The 17,573-nt window shown below is 37.3% G+C and overlaps 1 protein-coding gene across 1 annotated transcript in view; it reads left to right on the plus strand.

Moving 5' to 3' along the window:
• The window catches only part of pacrg (PARK2 co-regulated), an 84,587-nt gene that overhangs the window by 31,734 nt on the left and 35,280 nt on the right, over nucleotides 1-17,573 (plus strand). The gene's annotated exons all lie outside the window — the stretch shown is intronic.

Genomic DNA, 17,573 nt, shown 5'->3' on the forward strand with positions numbered 1-17,573 from the left:
TTTAACTCAAACCGTTGCAGTCTGTCAGTCATGTAATGGCAGTCAATTTACAGACAATCCAAATTAAACCCTGGAACCCATGACGATATGTTGAGGTCTTAGGACATGAAACAATTGGTTTGGGCAAGAAACTGAACAGTAATTTTTTCCTCTGATACACCACAATGTACAGCTGTCCTGAGCTCATTCACAACATCTGGAGTGGCGTGATGCGTAATGTGCTCTGGCAAATATATATATACCATATATACCATATATATATATATCATTACCAACTGTTTCTATGATCCACGATACATAAAGATCTATGTATATATCTATGTGCCAGAGCACATTGACGCGCCAAGCTCCAGATGTTGTGAATGAGCTCAGGACATTCGACATTGTCGTGCATAATTCTATAAATTCTGTTCAGTTTCTTGCACAGAGCATTCGTTTCATGTCCTAAGACCTCAGTGTATCGTCACAAGCCCCAGAGTTTAATTTGATTTGGTTTCTGCTGAAGTCACCATCTTGGATGCCCTGGAGGTAAGCAGATAAACATCAAATTTTCCTTTTTGGGTGAACTATCTCTTTAAGCTCACTTCACAAAAAAGTTATATTTATAGATTAAAATAATAGACAAAGTTTTAAATCTTTTTTGGTGCAAGAAGCTTATCAAGCCGTTTTATCCATTTTTTTTTTCGGATCTTTTTTGTGAACATTGTCTTGATACAGAAATCAGTCTTTCCATATTCACTATATTGCTTTTTTGCTTTCAAGGAAATAAAGCCTATCAGGTTGAATTAGATTGATTAATCTTTTTATAAATCATACCAGTACCCGTTTTGTCATTGGATTTCAGAGAAATAGCATCTTTGAATTCAAAGAAGCAATATTTTTAATGCAATTTTGACATGATCATAAATAACAAAAAATACAGTTGGTTCCAAATACAAAGTGAAATGACGTTAACAGTGAAACAGTTCTGTGAAACAAATCATGTCTCTAATGTGCTTGGTATAAAAATGAGTGGGCTTACAGTATGTGAATTTTATATGATTTTAGAAAACTAGAAATATTTTTGGTACAAAAACCCATCGATGTGCTGAAGAGGATATGTGACAACCCCACGGAAGCGTATAGGTTAGCTTTACATTGCAGTGCTTGCAGATATGTTCACGCTACCACATTACCAAGCTTGGAAGAGCAAGGATACATTTTTTAAAAACTCAAACTGTGTTCATCTGAAAGAAGAAAGTCATATACCCCTGGGATGGCTTTGGGTGAAATATGGGCTCATTTTTGTGTGAACTGTTCCTCTAAGGTCGCAACATTAGCAAGACTATGATTGTAAACCATGTATTGCGCTGCAGTGTTGGCCAACTGGCAAATAATACTATTTTACTTGCTCTCCAATTTCACGCTTATTTGTTGTTAATTTTAAACTCTGCATCTATGTGTTTTATTAACCCTTCCGGCAATTTCCCCCAGACCTAATGCAGGCTGTTGCCATTATTGGTGTTTTTATTGCTGTTCGTATCGCTATTGTTTGTCTGTCTGTATGCCTCTGACAGTTTAACACAGCCTGGTAAGATAATCATTTCTGTATTTGTCATGCACATGTCTGAGTGTGAAGAGTCAAGGCTTGACTTCGAAAACATTTCATAAATATTCATGTGCGCCATTCTTTTAGATGTGAGTGTACTGTAAACACTGTGAACTGCGAGTCTGCTCATAAGCTGCGTTTGTTATTGCTGAGGACATTTTTAATTTCATGCTTTTGGTCTGTCAGCCTTGTTTCCCACTGAGAAGCTTTTTAAACTAAACTTCAGCCCTCTCCACACACCATCAGGACTCTGCAAATGACCATAATCTTTTCTGCCACTTTTAAGTCCTCAAACGACTAATGCGAGCGAGTGTGCTTCAGCACCCTACTGTTGCTGGATCTCTGATGGGACTCTAAATGCAATTATGGACATCACAAACACGCACGCACCACATTGACCCCTGAATGTAGATAGCTCTTATACAGAAAGACAGAGATTAGGCCTGTGTGATGATTATGCTATACTAATAATAGTATGATTTGCAAGCAAACTATATTTTTTGTGGCACTTAACTGTGCAAAATTCCCTGCTTGATGTTTTGGGGTGTTACTATGCATTTGCTGATATGCATTGACGATATGGGCAGCCATTGCTTTCAAAAGTCTCTGTTTTGGTCCGTTTGGTCCCAGTTTTCAAACTAATACAGGGTCTACACTAATGTAAATGAGGCCTCCTTTTTTAACCTTGAAAATGATAAGCGTAACTGTAGCAATTGTTCTGCGTTTTAAAACAAAAATGCACTAGTTTAAACGGGGCCTAACATTTTAATTTCAAATAAATGTTTTTAAATGTTATATTCATCAAAGATGAAAACTAGAGCAATGGCTGCTAAAAATTCAGCTTTGACAAAATATATCAAAGTACATATCGGTTTACATTGTAAAAAAATATATATTTTAGTTTTTACTGCATTTTTGATCAAATCAGTGCAGCATTAGTGAACATAAAGACAGTAGTGTATTTTCAAAAATGTTTAACAGTCTTGCGTACATTTAAACATGTACATTCTCCCTGTAGAACCAATTACATGTGCAAGATTAGTTAAACAAGTATGTGTGTGAGACTACAGCAATGAAAACACAGGGTTTGAAAAGCTGCAGTTTCTCAAGGGTACAAACCACTCTCTGTCCTCAAACAGCCTTTTAGAACATGACACGCCTCATATCTGCTGGAGGGGTGAAAGAGTCAAGCTCTCCTGTGAAATGAGGTGTGGGCATTCACGTACACACACACACACACACACACGCACACACATCATCAGCAGCAGCCGTAATAACTTTAAATGTGTATGACTCCCTGTGAGCAATATAGCAGTACCATTACAGATCAGTACAAAGAGAACTCTCTGTATGTCTCCTAGAGAGAAAGAGAGAGAGAGAGGGTGTGTGAGAAAATGAAGATGATAAGGAAGCTGTGGGAGAGGGGTTTGTGGATACATTAAGGTTTCAGAGCCTGCATGTATGGCCTCAGGCTAGCTGCTAATACTTTCATGTGAGAGCTGAACATGAGAGGAGATGAGCTTCACCTGGAGTGAGACGCAAACTCAAGGGTTCTTCCACTTCCTCCCCACAGACTGATTTTTGACTTGGAGAGCTATGTCCCAAATGACGCACTATGTACTATGCACTTATGTACCATGCACTCATATTTACTATCATCCCAAATGTAATATTAATGTTTTTTTTCTAACCAGAAATTCTAAACATTTCCCAGTCAATGGCATATGATGTGTATAGCAGATGTAAAACAAAGCAAAACTATTTGTTTGCTATGAGAAATGAATTTCTTCTTTTTATTATTTACATTACTAGTACCTGTCATGACAAGTAGAATCACAGGCTTCCAGGAGACGGTGTAAGCTCTGTTCCAAAATGTAGTGAGTTGACAGTGTAGTCAGCATTTTAAGACTATACGATATATTATATTATAATTTGTGGAAAATGTCAAAGAACTTGGTGAAAAAAGATGTGAACAATGTGAAAGAAATTTTCAATTTAAATATATTTATTCATTTATTGCCAAAAAGTGTGTGTTTTTATCTTAGCATCATGCCAGCTACAAACTTGGGATTTGATTGGTAGTTAATTTGCTATAGGTATGATACAAGTTTCTGCCTACGTGGAGCAACACACATTTTTAATTGTCTTAGACGGCTGTCTTTGTAGGCGGTCCCATAGATAGCAAGGTTGAAACATGTAAGAGTGGGTTAAGCTTAGTTGGTCATGAACTGGTTTAAAGTTCACCACGGGGCTGTTCGTGAAGAAAATGAACTTAAAGTTTTACAATAACTAGACATTGCTGCAAACACTATTGAATAGACACGCAAAAAAAGCAATCTCTCCCTCTTTTATCTCTCTGTTGCTCACTCGGATTACTTAATAATTAATTAATTAACTATATATATATATATATATATATATATATATATATATATATATATATATATATATATATATATATATATTCTTTCAGATGAATCCAATCAGTTATAAAAAAAAATGGTCCTGGTTCTTTTCTAAGCGTTATCATTGCAGTGGGTGGGTGTTTCTGTTGTGCAGTCCAAAAGACATCAAATAGTGCACTCATCCGTAAAAAAACGTGCCTCAAACTGCTCTGGGGTGTGAATAAAGGCCTCCTGTAGCGGATTCATGCATTTTTGTAAAGAAAAATCCATATTTTAAGTGTAATACATACATATTCTCTTACTTCCACTATTTGTCGTACGCGGAAGCCGTTCCTGCAGATCGTGCAGGACATATGTGCAGCGTGTGCCTTTTATATACTAGATATAGCTACATTTTTCTTTACAAATCCTCAGTTTGTACTTCTATCTCATGACCGGCATTTTGTTTTGTTCTCTCTCCACGTTCGTCACTTATCACGCTAGGCCAACGTCCTATGTCATCTGCTGGAACGGCTTCCATGTATCTTAGATGAAGAGAGAAGTGAGAGAGAAGTGTTCATTACATTTGTAATATGGATATTGTTCTTACAAAAAATCATGTATTCTCTACAGGAGGTCTTTATTCACATCATTTTTAATATATCGATGATTGGTTTATTCACCCACATGTAGAAGTACTATTCTTTTAAACCTGTTTGCCACTGGTTCTTCTGTATAACAAAAAAGAAGATATTGTCAGAATTGTCAGATGTTTAAATGATGTATGAGTGATATAAGGGTGAGTGAATGTTGAAAGACATTTCCCTGTGTGTTTCCCTGGGTTACTTGTAACTGCAGATGGCTGTAGTTAAAAACAACAGAAATCTGTGGTACATGTGCAAGTGCGCGTTTTTATACACGTCCTATGCTCGGTATTGAACAGGCTCAGATTTACGAGGGTACAAAAGCATTTAGATCTTAAAGTCTTCCCGTCAACTTGTTTTTACGGTTCTGCTGCCGTCAGCTGTATGGTTTTAGCTTGTTTATTGCAGATAGTGGACTAATCATATCCAAATGACCACGCAGGTTATCAAAACCACCATTTTATGGTTGAAGACGCAGGAATTGTTCCCTGTTGGGTGTTTTCGCATGCCGGCATTTTAGTGCTTGTGTGATGTAGGCAATGTTGCTTAGTTATTGCTCTGTCTTGGCAGTACCACATGTGGCATCTCAAACTGTGCATTTATCCTTCGCATTTTCCCGATTTGCATAAAGTTACTAATAATTTCACACATTCGTAGCTGTTCTTTTATTCGCGTTGAAGCCGTTGTCTCCCAGATGTCTCTGATGTTCTCTCTGCTTTTGCATTTGTTTGCACTTTTAAGTGATAATTTTTCCCCTGCCAGCACTCTGGAAACAGATCTTTGATAATAATGAATCAAGGTTGTGGCAGCCATTAGTAAACTGACAGTGTGCGGAATGGTAGTCTTTTACAATCACAGCCATCTGTGGATCGCTGCAGCATACACACACATAGACACACCTTGTGAGTGGAAGAGAGCGATTTTATGAGGAATGATCTTCACGTCTTGTGCTTTTGAGCTACCGGATCCATCACAGCTTGTTCCTGTGTGTTTAATGTCCCCTGTCCCCTTGTCAGAAAATGAATAGACAATTAAAGGTAATAAAAGTATGTGTATGTGCTATGTCTGACATGTGCTCTCTTTGTAGGTGTAGTAGCCTGTGCAAATGTAAAACAGCGTACTTTTGCACTTTTGATATACGACAGTATAGTATATGCACCTGATTCATCTGGCTAACTCTCTTTACTTTGTGGCATAAAATGCGATAAATAACAGATGCAACGAAATGAAGGAGTAACGGCATCATGCGTGTGCCTGTAGGAACATTGAGGGCTTTATGTGGCGTGGAAGAAGAGAGCACAGATCTGTGGGAAATAAGGCACAATGGCTCTCCGTGCTGTCATTTCGGTTTTTATATAGTATAAAAATTATAGCTCTCGTAATAACGAAATGATTATGTGAGCCATCATTTTCTGCAGAATCATACATTCTCTGAATCAGTCTTGTTGAGAAACCATTGTGCTTGTAGGATGTGTTTATTATATTAGACATCTTCGCTGGCTCTTTTTATGCACGTCAGCGTTAGATCCGCTAGCAGCTGAGGTGTGACCAGAGAGAGCGGTATGTCAGAGAGCTCTTCTTACACATTAGCACAAACAAACATCTGTCAGAAAACTTCTCCTCTGATTTTGATTTAATTAAATTCTTGCAAAAGAGCCTAGAGAGATTAGGAAGAGGGGTAGAGACAGACAGAAAGAGAGAAGAAAGAAAGAAAGAAAGAAAGAAAGGGAGAGTCTAATAAAGGGGTATTAAGAGCAGCTGAGTGTGCAGATTGAGCCCTGGGCACAGCAGTGGTCACCCGGCTGCTGCCAGCCACCGTCTGGACAATCTGGAGTGGTGGAGAGCAGGTCTCTCTGAGGCTCTGCCTGCAGCTGCACTCTCACTCATCTGCTCATTAAAACTGCTACACATAATTGAGGCCTATTTAAAGTGGTCAGACTAAAGGGGCGGTCACACAAATAGCCATTTGCAGCAGTGAAGCAATCTGAAGTCATTCATTTACAGTGAGTGTTGCAGATTTAATGTGGCAACATATCAGCAAGGTTTTAAAAATTTAACTTTGTGGAGTACATTTGATCTGATCTGTCGTCTATGAGGTATGTCTTGTCCCAAATAGCATTTTCTGTGAACACTTAATCATTTCAAATGACCTACAACATGTGATGAATGAGCTGGAAATAATATCAGCTTTGTTGTTGTTATTGTTAACTCATTATTTCATGAGATTGCCAAAATGAGCTTTTAATAAAACATTGCTGTCTATGCAGTAAAAAATAAACTGGTGCTTTATGACTAGAGAAAACTGAGACAAGGACCTTGGTATTTTCTTTTGCCATAAACCTTTTATCAACATGCTGAATATTGTTACAGAAATTTCTTATTGGCATTAACTGATTGAAATAATAAATTTTAAATGGTAATGTTTCATTTTAAGTTTTTTCTGTATAGTATTTTGTACACAATAACACCATTATAGTGAAGGCATTCTACTGTAAATATACTGAAAAAGTATTTTGTGTGTGTGTACTGAAAATTATATTCTATTAGAGATGTCACAGTTGTATCTCTTTGATGTTTAAAGATACAAGTGAGCTGATTATGGTAATAAATGGGGTTATTAATAAAACAGGCTTACAGTGCTCTAACGAGCTTGTTTTGTATATAATTGGTCAGCGTTTCTCAGTTTAATTAGTCTCTGAGCTGTCGTTGACAGGAACAGGTTGTGTTTGAAGCGTTAACATCATCAATAGCATCTGGGAGTGGAATGGGTGTAGCGCTTACTGCTCCTTTTACTGGATGGTTTAGTCAAAATTACCAGTCAGTTTTCAAGTGTTTAAATTTTAAAGTCTCATAAAGTGGCCGACATGAAGGCCACACAGCATTTTGATTTAATAATGAATGAAGGCAATCAGATCAGCATGTGTAATGGCTTTGGCTAGAGTCTCCAGGCTTTTCTGGTCCGGGACTTATTAAGAACATCTTCACAGGGAGAGAACAGAACTGATAACTCAGTATACCTATTTGCCTCTAAGCATTAAACCATCCGCTGAGGGAATCAAGTCTAAACCTCCCAACATCCTCATTGCTAATGGCCAAGCAAAGTTTTTTTTTTTTTTTTTTTTTTTTGAGTGTTGCTAATGAACTCAGACCTAATCAGGAATGAAGTGATGATTGCATTTAAATTTATACTTGGGGCAGTTGGTTTCTTTCCATAGCAACCATGGCAACCAAAAGAGCACATATTTTCAGTCTAATTCAATTCAACTCAATTCCATACATTTCAAGTTTATTTATATAGTGCTTTTTACAGTACAAATCATTGCAAAGCAGAAAGAATAAGCTCATTCTCTAAATCCGCCAGAAATAATGAGTTGAGTTTTATTATTTTGGAATCTATTCAGCCGATCTCTGGGTCTGGTGATAGCATTTTTAGCATAGATCATTGAATCCAATTAGACCAGTAGTATTGCATTCAAAAATTTCAAAAAAGTTTCAATATTTAAAACCTATTTAAAACCAGTTGATTAGGAACTATACTCCCATTGTGGATCAAGGATGTTTCTTGCCATACCATGGCCACAACGGATGCAGTGATATCACGCAGATCTTTGGTCATTTTTGAAAGCAATGCTACTGATCTAATTGGATTCAAATCTCTATGCTCAGCTATGCTAAAAGTGCACCAGACCCGGAGATCGGCTGAGTAGATTTCAAAAAAGTCAACTTATTAACTCTGCGGGAGTTCGAGAATGAGCCTATTTCCAAAAAAAGTGGAGTGTTCCTTTGAGTTTCTACAATATGTTTATATATTGTAGAAACATAATTTATTTAACTTATGGCAAAATATGGTAATGCTGTTTGTTGTTGGGGGTTCTGAGGGTTGGCAGCCTCTGAGGGGTTGAAATCATCTCTTCTCAGGTGTTTGTTCATCTAAGTTCAATTAAGGGTTGGATCCAGCCTGAAGCTTGTAAAATTCCTAGTTACCACAGGATTTTAATCCCGTGGCAGAAACACAGAAACAAAAAAGACATAATTAGCATAGCTGCTGTTCCGTCTAAGCAAAAACTATTTGTTCAACCCAAGCAAAAGAATAAAAATGTGCATTTAATCAGATATAACTGCAGTACAAATATTATGAGATGCATTATGCAAATGCTTAGCTAAAGAGATGTTTTTAATCTATATTTAGAAAGCTCTACCACCTTTAGCTGGGCCTGCTTCTCCAGCAGATCGCGGATCTGCTTCTCCACAGCCTCCAGAGCGTGTCCTCTCCTGCACTCAAAGGTAGACACGCATCAGCCATTAAAGCAAGTAGCAGTAAAACAATGGTGATGTGTGTAAATAGAACAATAGTGTAAGCGAGATCACGCTGGGGTGCTATAAGCTAAATCAAGATAAAGCTAGTGATAACAAGGCGCTCTGTTGTTTTTGTAAATTACGATAGGGAATATATTCACAACAAAAATGATGTGTATATAATTTAATTTCAGAAAACAAAGTTAAAATTAGACAATAAATAATTAGGTTTACAGAGCTCAAACTCAAAACACGTGGCAGCAACAGTTCTTAGCTTACTTTAAATCCTACATAGCAAAGGAAAGAATTATTAATACGATTTTATTCAATACTAAAAAGTGTCCAAAATGGTTAATGATTATTTATTACTACTTACTGCTAGGTTAGCAACATGAAAACGTCACTCTATTAAAATCAGTTTACAAATGTGTATTTTTGTTTAAATAAAGGCAGCCTTGGTGAGCATACAGTATGTAAACATACTAAATAAATCACATCCCAGTTGGTTATGATCAGAGCCGTTGAGAAACGTTTGCGACATGCTTTGATCTCACCATCACATGATCACATGGTTCATGGAGTTCTCAAAAGTTCAATCAGAACCGGCAGAAGTTTCACTATATCTGCAGTAATTTCTAGTAATTATTAGCAAATTATATGCATTGATATCTATGTTGACAATAGCATTGTTAACGAGAATTAAATAATTAATATGCTCTCATACACCTTGGCAGTCAAATGTGACCGCTTAAGTCTAATTTTTAATTAAATATTTTGCTATATTTTACATTTAAAAAGGTTAATTACTTGCATTGTAGTGTTATTTTCTGATATTCACATAAACATGCAACATAAGTAAATATTATAAAGTGCATGCAAATACAGAATTAAACCCATTGAAAAACTCAAGGCAACCAGTTGCATTCAGCAAACATTCAAGAGTAAGAAAGAGATTGCAGAAAGACTAATAACCTGACAGAAAAACAAAAAAATATGACAACTATCATCTGGTTGTGGTCTCAATAAAGGTGTTTTTCTCGTTATCTAACTCAAATTATAACTGACTCGTATCTTATGCTAAACATTAACTTTAATGCTCTTCATAAAATACCACTACTGGCCAGATTTCCAAGGGGTCAACTAATGCATTGATTTTTTATTTATCAACAAGTGTCCTTGAGAAACACTGAAATAAAGGGGTTTAATGCGACAACTATTGGCTGCTCCATGACATGTTTTGTGGATTCCTTTGGGGAATTGCAACTCTATTTCTCAGTGGCTCTGGTTATGATGCCCTATGTAGGCAGCATGTGAGCTGACTAGGTTTTAAAGTGGTTATTTTATTTGTAGTTACATTAGCCGTTTGCTCATGATACAAATAACGTTAAATGGACATATAAACTATATTGCCAAAAGTATTTGCTCACCTGCCTTGACTCATATATAAACTTAAGTGACATCCTATTCCTAATCCATAGTGTGTTTATGAGAATTTTTGACCATTTGTGAGGTCACACACTGATGTTGGACGAGAAGGCCTGACTCTCAGTCTCCGCTCTAATTCATCCCAGTGGTGTTCTATTGGGTTGAGGTCTGGACACTGTGTTGGCCAGTTAAATTCATCCACACCATCCACATCCATGTCTTTATAGACCTCTCTTTGTGCACTGGTGCACAGTCATGTTGGGAGAGGAAGAGGCCAGCTCAAACTGTTCCCAAAAGTTGGAAGCATGTAATTGTCCAAAATGTATTGGTATGCTGAAACATTCTTTCACTGGAACTAAGGGGCCAAGCCCAGCTCCTGAAAAACAACCTCACACCATAATCCCCCCTCCACCAAACATTAAACTTGGCACAGTGCAGTCAGACAAGTATCCTTCTCCTGACAACCGCCAAACCCAGACTCGTCCATCAGATTGCCAGATAAAGAAGTGCGATTTGTCACTCCAGAGAACGTGTCACCTCTGCTCTAGAGTCCAGTGGCGGCTTGCTTTACACCACTGCATCCAACGCTTTGCATTGTACTTGGTGATGTATGGCTTGGATGCAGTTGCTCGGCCATGAAAACCCATGAAGCTCTCTGCTCACTGTTCTTAAGCTAATTTGAAGGCCACATGAAGTTTGGAGGTCAGTAGCGATTGAAAGTTGGCAACCTTTTCGCACTATGTGCCTCAGCATCCGCTGACCCCGCTCTGTCGGTTTACGTGGCCTACCACTTTGTGGCTGAGTTGCTGTCATTCCCAAATGCTTCCCCGTTCTTACAATACAGCTGACAGTTGATTATGGAATATTTAGGAGCAAAAAAATGGATTTTGCAGTCTGCATGCCTAGGTGCTTGATTTTATACACATGTGGCCATGGAAGTGATTGTAACACATGATTCTGATTATTTGTGTGTGTGAATACTTTTGGCAATACGGTGTATCTTCTGTGTTGGTGAAATCTCAGTGCTTTAAATCTTTTGATAACCAGGTTTATGTCTTTGGTCTGCCTGTCTCTCTCATATAAAGACACCTCAGAAGCGATCAGAGCACTGTCAGTTGTACGGATGTGTGTGTCAGCAGACCGACAGCTGTGATTACGTCTGGTTATAATGACAGATGGACGTGATGATGACATTTAGTCGGCACTTAATATTTTATTCTCTCTTTCATGCCTTCCAATCTTTCTTTTCATTTCTTCTGTTTTATGAGTGTTCCACCTCAGCCAGGGATCAGCTTCCCCATCTGCACCGGACAATGATTTAGAGCCATTACAAATGTGAGATTAAACTCAAAGCTAGCTGTTCAGAAAGTCTCATTTCTTTTCTTAAGTAACTTGTCTCTTGTTTTTTAAGCCAAAATGTAGCAACTTGTTGATTGATTTGGAGAAGTGGCAACAATGAAATGAGATAAAGGTTTGCTTTTAGTAAAGTGCTGTTATAGAATATCACTGCGTGCCGAGAATTGCTAATAAACCATGTAAACAAAACATTCATCATTTAAATAGCCTTCTCTATTATGCCATTTTTTTATTATTTATTATTTGACAAAGTGCCAAGCACGTTTATAGAAACAAATATTGGATACGTGACTGGATCCGTCATCTAGCATGCTCTGTCACATGCTTCCAGACAAGCCTTTAACTGTGAATACTGTAAACATTTATGCATACAAAGAAGAAGAGAAAATTGCCTCCAATTCAATATGTTCTCCAATTATCATGTGTAATAGGCTGTGAAATCCTCATATCTACGCAGTCGGTTGGAAAGGCAACAGAAATGGCCTGAACACTTAGCCTAGATTCTCTGCCCTCAGCGTGCTAATGACAGACAGCCCTGTCTCCACCGCACACGGAGAATATCAGCCATATTTCATTCAAAGGCCTCACAAGAATCCTCATATTTTCTCATTAACTCACTCCTTTTCCATTTCTGCCAATCTTTCCCTAAGCCCAAAAGTGATTAGCAAAGCCCAAAAGTGAATTCCACTTCCACCTCTCTCCACACCCTATTCTCTTCATCTTTCACCTGACTCTGGATAGGATTGGCACTAGTTACCAGAAGAGAAAAAGGTTGGTTTTTACCAGTCATTGCTAACCGCGTTTCAAACTCCTGCAGTGAGCAATTTAGAGAAGCTCCACTTACAAAGATAGACACAGAGAGATGACAGGAAATGATGGAGAGAAAGAAGGCTGAGAAATATGTTAAGTCATATTCAAACTCACATTGCCCCTATGAGTACTAGCTCAAGTGCTGGATCCTGGCATAGGTAATATAGGCAGTTGCCTGGGGCAGCAGTGTTTCGCGTACAGCTCTCAAACGTGCACTTCACTTAGCTATCACTCATCCGCAGCAGTTTCACTTCTGCTCTCCGTTCTGTTTGGTCCTCTCATTGAAAGTTGTAATTTTACTTACTTTATAAAGAAAAAAAAAAGGTTTGGACTTGAAACTTTTATTACTGACATTTTATACATTTTATAAATAAATAGAATTGCATTATGTTATTGTTTTACATACTAATTTACATTTTGTTTTTAAAATTTTTATTGTTTTATTTAATTTTCTTGTTCAAAACATTGTATAATATTATTATTGTGTTTAATGATAGATTTTAGTTAATATTTAGTTTTGAACTTTTATGTATCTATTTTCTGTTGTTTTTATTTGTACTTTTATTTATTTTTGATGTGTTTATGTTTTATGTATTTGTTGGTTAAGACATTATTTTATTTTTCTTTGTTTTGTTTTGATTTGATTTTTTTGTTTTATTTTGTATTGTTTTGTATTTTTGATTTACAGTACAGAAATAATCGTTTTTTGTAACATTTGAGTCCGGGTCCTTACAGACCAGTTCAGTATGTTGGGGCATATGTACTAGACCACAGTTCTTTTGTCAATATATACAAAAGCTTTTATATTGTTGCTTCTCTGTCTTCCCTGGCTTTTCCTCCTGCTGAATGTGCCTGAAGAAGAGAGTTAATAGAGACTCTTAGAAACAGAATGAGAAATAAAACCATCTATGTCTATGTATTGTGTGTGTGTGTGTGTGTGTGTGTGTGTGTGTTGTAGAGCCACGTTGGCTCAAGCTGTTTGCGCCCGCAGCTTTTTCAATAAACCCGTCAGAGACAAGCTCGTCTCCGTCTGCTGGCCGCTCACTGAGTTCCCTGACAATACCTGTCAACTCTCTCCCGCCTCTCACAGCCCCACGGCTGCATCTCCAGCCTGTCTGCTCTGGAGCGCTGCTGTTACAGCCCGTCACCATCCTGGAGCTCTTCAGCACCACCGGCATTAGATGTGTGCCAGTGGTTGCTCCTGACATTAGCTTAAGTACAGGAAAATGTGTGTTTGTTTGGTGATGGAAAGCTGGCTGTGAGTCACCCAGCATTACTGTTATCCAGGCCAAATATATGATACGCACACAGGCTTTGTGTTTGGATGTTAGGTGACTGGAGGAGCAGAAATTTGTCTCTCCTATGTTAGATGGTTTTATTGTTTGTGTCTCCGTAGTCATGTGGTATGTGCTTTGTTGTCTTGCTTAAGTTTGCAGGGGAGAATGCTTCAGTATAGTGTAAAGGATTTTTTATATTATATTATATTTGTATTTTTAATAAAGATTATGTCGAAAAAAAATCTTTAAAACGTTCAATTCACCCTTCTACAAATTAAGGGCTTGAAAAAGTTTTAAATCTATATCTAAACATTCTCAAAGATGCAAACCAAAAATATGAAGTCTTTTTTATCAGAAACTGACCAAAATTAAGTATGTTTATTCTTAAAACTAAACATCTATCGGTGAACTTGTTTTCTCTTTGAATGAGTTTAGTTTTAGCTGAATTAAATTGACAGATATTTGTATTTATTTCACTCAATTAATTGCATTTTGATGAAGAGCATACATTTTTGCTGTGTGATTAAAAGTTACAGTAAAAGCGCCCACATTCTATAAATGATTATTGTTGTTTTGGTCAAGTTTTATGAATGAGGCCCGCCATGTTCCAGTAGGACTTTAGCCTTTCCTGTACATTTTTCACTTTCATCTTTGCAGTCCTCATAGCGACCGATCTTACTCACTTACCACTTATAATCAGATTCGCTCTTTCTCTCAAATTCCACTTGGCGTTTCACCCTTGTCTTTTGAATAGACTGCAAATTAAATCATGCGTAAACAGTAAAGAGTGGGCTTTAATTTTTGTCAGAAATAAATCTGCATTTTATTGTAAAACAATCTTTTATTTGCTTCAAAAACCTTACCAGTGGTGTCTCTTTTCTTTTCCTTTACATGACGCATATAGCCCATGTGAACAGCATTTTGATGTGGTGTGAAGAGTATGTACATTTGCCCCTGCATGTCAGCTGGTGATTTCCTCACAGCCACGTCCAGAAAACTGAATGATTTCCTTGCAAAATGAGCCTGAACATTCATACCCTCATGCCAGAAAAACTGCTCCTATATCTTACAGCGACAGTCTGGCAAAAAGAGGATGTCAAGTTATTTTCCTCCCTCTGTAGTTCCCTGAAATGCAATGACATTTTTCACTCGCACAGGTCACACTCTCATAGCCAAGACATTGCTTTGAACATTTACCTCCTCTTGCACATGGAGGGCACATTTCAAACTGTCATAATGTGTGTTAGGCTGACTGTCCAACTTGAAATTTGTGTAGTATTTTTTGAGAGCATGCTTGTATTGCGTTTAGTAGCATCTCACTCGTCCCCCGTGGCACGAGGAAGTCACAAAGTCCTTTGAGTGTCCTTGAGTGCCTCTTCCTCTTCTAGTGATGGTATAAAATCAAGTGGCCGGTTTGGTCATTCATCTTCATGATAGACACCACGGGTTGGCCATTTCCCCCTACAGGTGTCTTTGTGCTCGGCACGCTGGGAGAAATGTGCTGCTGGCGCTGTGTCTCACCTCAATGCCAGAGCGTGTCTGGAGTGGCGGCTCTGCCTCATCCGTTCCACTGCAGCCATACAAGCTCAAACCGCACCTGCCTGTCTTTCTGCCCAATCTGTCAGGCATTAAGAGCTTTCAACAGCTCCGCTCATGGGCAGTTACAGTTTTAATGGCTTCCAAAAGGATCATAATTGCATCCATTCAACAGAAACTCTTTCAGCGAGACCAGCACTTTTCATGTTTCACTGACTCCCATATTTGCCTTTTTTCCCTGCACCTGTAATTTCAGCTCTCAGTTATTCGCCACAGAAATCTTTGCTGTCCTCATAGCAACCGATATGGGACGGCCCTGGTCTCTGTCTCACTGACCGCTTATGATCACATTTGCTCTCTTTAAATCCCGCTTGACATTTCACCCTTGACTTTTGAATAAACTGCAAGTGAAATCATGCGTAAACACCAGTATGGGCTTCAGAAATAAATTATTTTAATTGTAAAACTAGCTTTGTTTCATTTACTTTAAATACCTTACCAGTGATGTCTCTTTTGAGCCGTTCAGTCTCATTCTGTGGTTTATGTATGTCACATTCGCAGCATGTGTGACGCTTCTCATATTTCTTTGTTTTTCCACTGGTGACAAATCATTTGTCTTTCCTTTAACATCTCCGGCTGCTCTAAATCAATATGTTACACAAATAGACGTGAGAGCTATCAAAATCCTTTTAAAGGACAAGCGCTCACACACCAGGACCAAGCACAGTTTAGTATTTAAGAATTGTCTCACGAGTGTGAATTTAAATTAAATTTGCCACACCCCACAGGATATTGAAATGGAAAATGACTGACAGGAAGTGGAATTTATTGGATTAGTGAACAAAGGCTGTGTGAATGCTGTGATGTTTTAACAATTGTGGTAATGTTAAAATACAATGCTTTTGTGTTTGTTATGAAACAGGCCTGAATGGTGTTAAGCATGATGCAAGACACATTCATTTAATGCAAGATGCATTAATTTAAATTTATATTTTCGTTAAAAAAATGATATACACAATAGAAATATCATTAAATGATGTTCGTCAAAAGTGACAAATATTAAAATAAAATAGTTTAATTAATAAAATGCATTTTGGCATTTGACTTAGTGATCTAGACTTTAACACTTTGAGGTTGGTAAGATTTAAATGAAAAAACAAACAAACAAACAAAAATATATATATATAAATATTGAATTGATCAAAGGGGATAGTAAATAATTTTTTAATGTTAAGAAATATTTCTATTTTAAATAAATGCAGTTCTTTTGAATTGACTGATACATTCTGAAACACTCAAAAGGATCCTGGAAAATAACATATAATAATAAGTAAACTATTAATATGCAATTCATCTCATTAGTATAAGTCATATAAGTAATAGTACTGCTGGAAAAAATCTAATATTATAAAAATTATATCTAATGAAAAAATATATAATATTTTCTGTTTGTACCTTTCATATTTACTTTATAAAACAGAAAACAGTTATTTATTAATACATTTTTTAATGCAATAATTATTAAGGTATGACCTTGCAATTGTGGCCTAATAAACTGTTCTGCTGTCTGTATGAAAAAAAAAGAAAGCACACTTGGCTATAATGAGTGTACGTGTCAGTACTGAATTCATAATAATTAATAAAAATATTTCTATAGTTTATAGTTTTCTATAGTTTTTTGACTTCTGTTGTCTCCTGAATTTATTATATGCATTATATATAAAGAAAACTTTTTAGATGCGAGCTTGTCATTAATCCATTTTTTTTTGCCCTGTCCCCATAATGCTGGTGTTTTAATGTCCATGTTGGAACATTTAGTCCCTACAATGTATGCAAAAACCTGACCCACCCACACACACACTCACAGTGTTCCAGTGATTAATACTACAGGCAGAGATTGTGTTCCACAGAAATCACAACAGTGATGTGAGACATCTGTCTGTGGTTAGCTGCATGTGTCTCCTCTTGCTTTTCATGTTCCGAATCCCCACTATGCCTCTGTGTGTGTGTGTATCGTCTCTCTACCAGCACACTGCACATATTTGCTTTTGTACTTGAGTTTTGCTGTATGACTCACCAAGATGATCTTGACCGAGTCAGAAAAGGTCAAGGTTAGCCGGTAAATTGGCAATCAGCCCTCTTGCTAAGCTTATGATGCCGTGTTTGTCAGTGTGTGCATGTGTTTGTGTATGTGCACGCTTTTATCTCCGAGGAGGGGTTTGATGAGGTTCTGGCAACTTTCAAGTTCACAGCTCTT

This window comes from Puntigrus tetrazona, chromosome 17 (genome assembly GCF_018831695.1).
Source record: "Puntigrus tetrazona isolate hp1 chromosome 17, ASM1883169v1, whole genome shotgun sequence".
Classification (NCBI taxonomy): domain Eukaryota; kingdom Metazoa; phylum Chordata; class Actinopteri; order Cypriniformes; family Cyprinidae; genus Puntigrus; species Puntigrus tetrazona.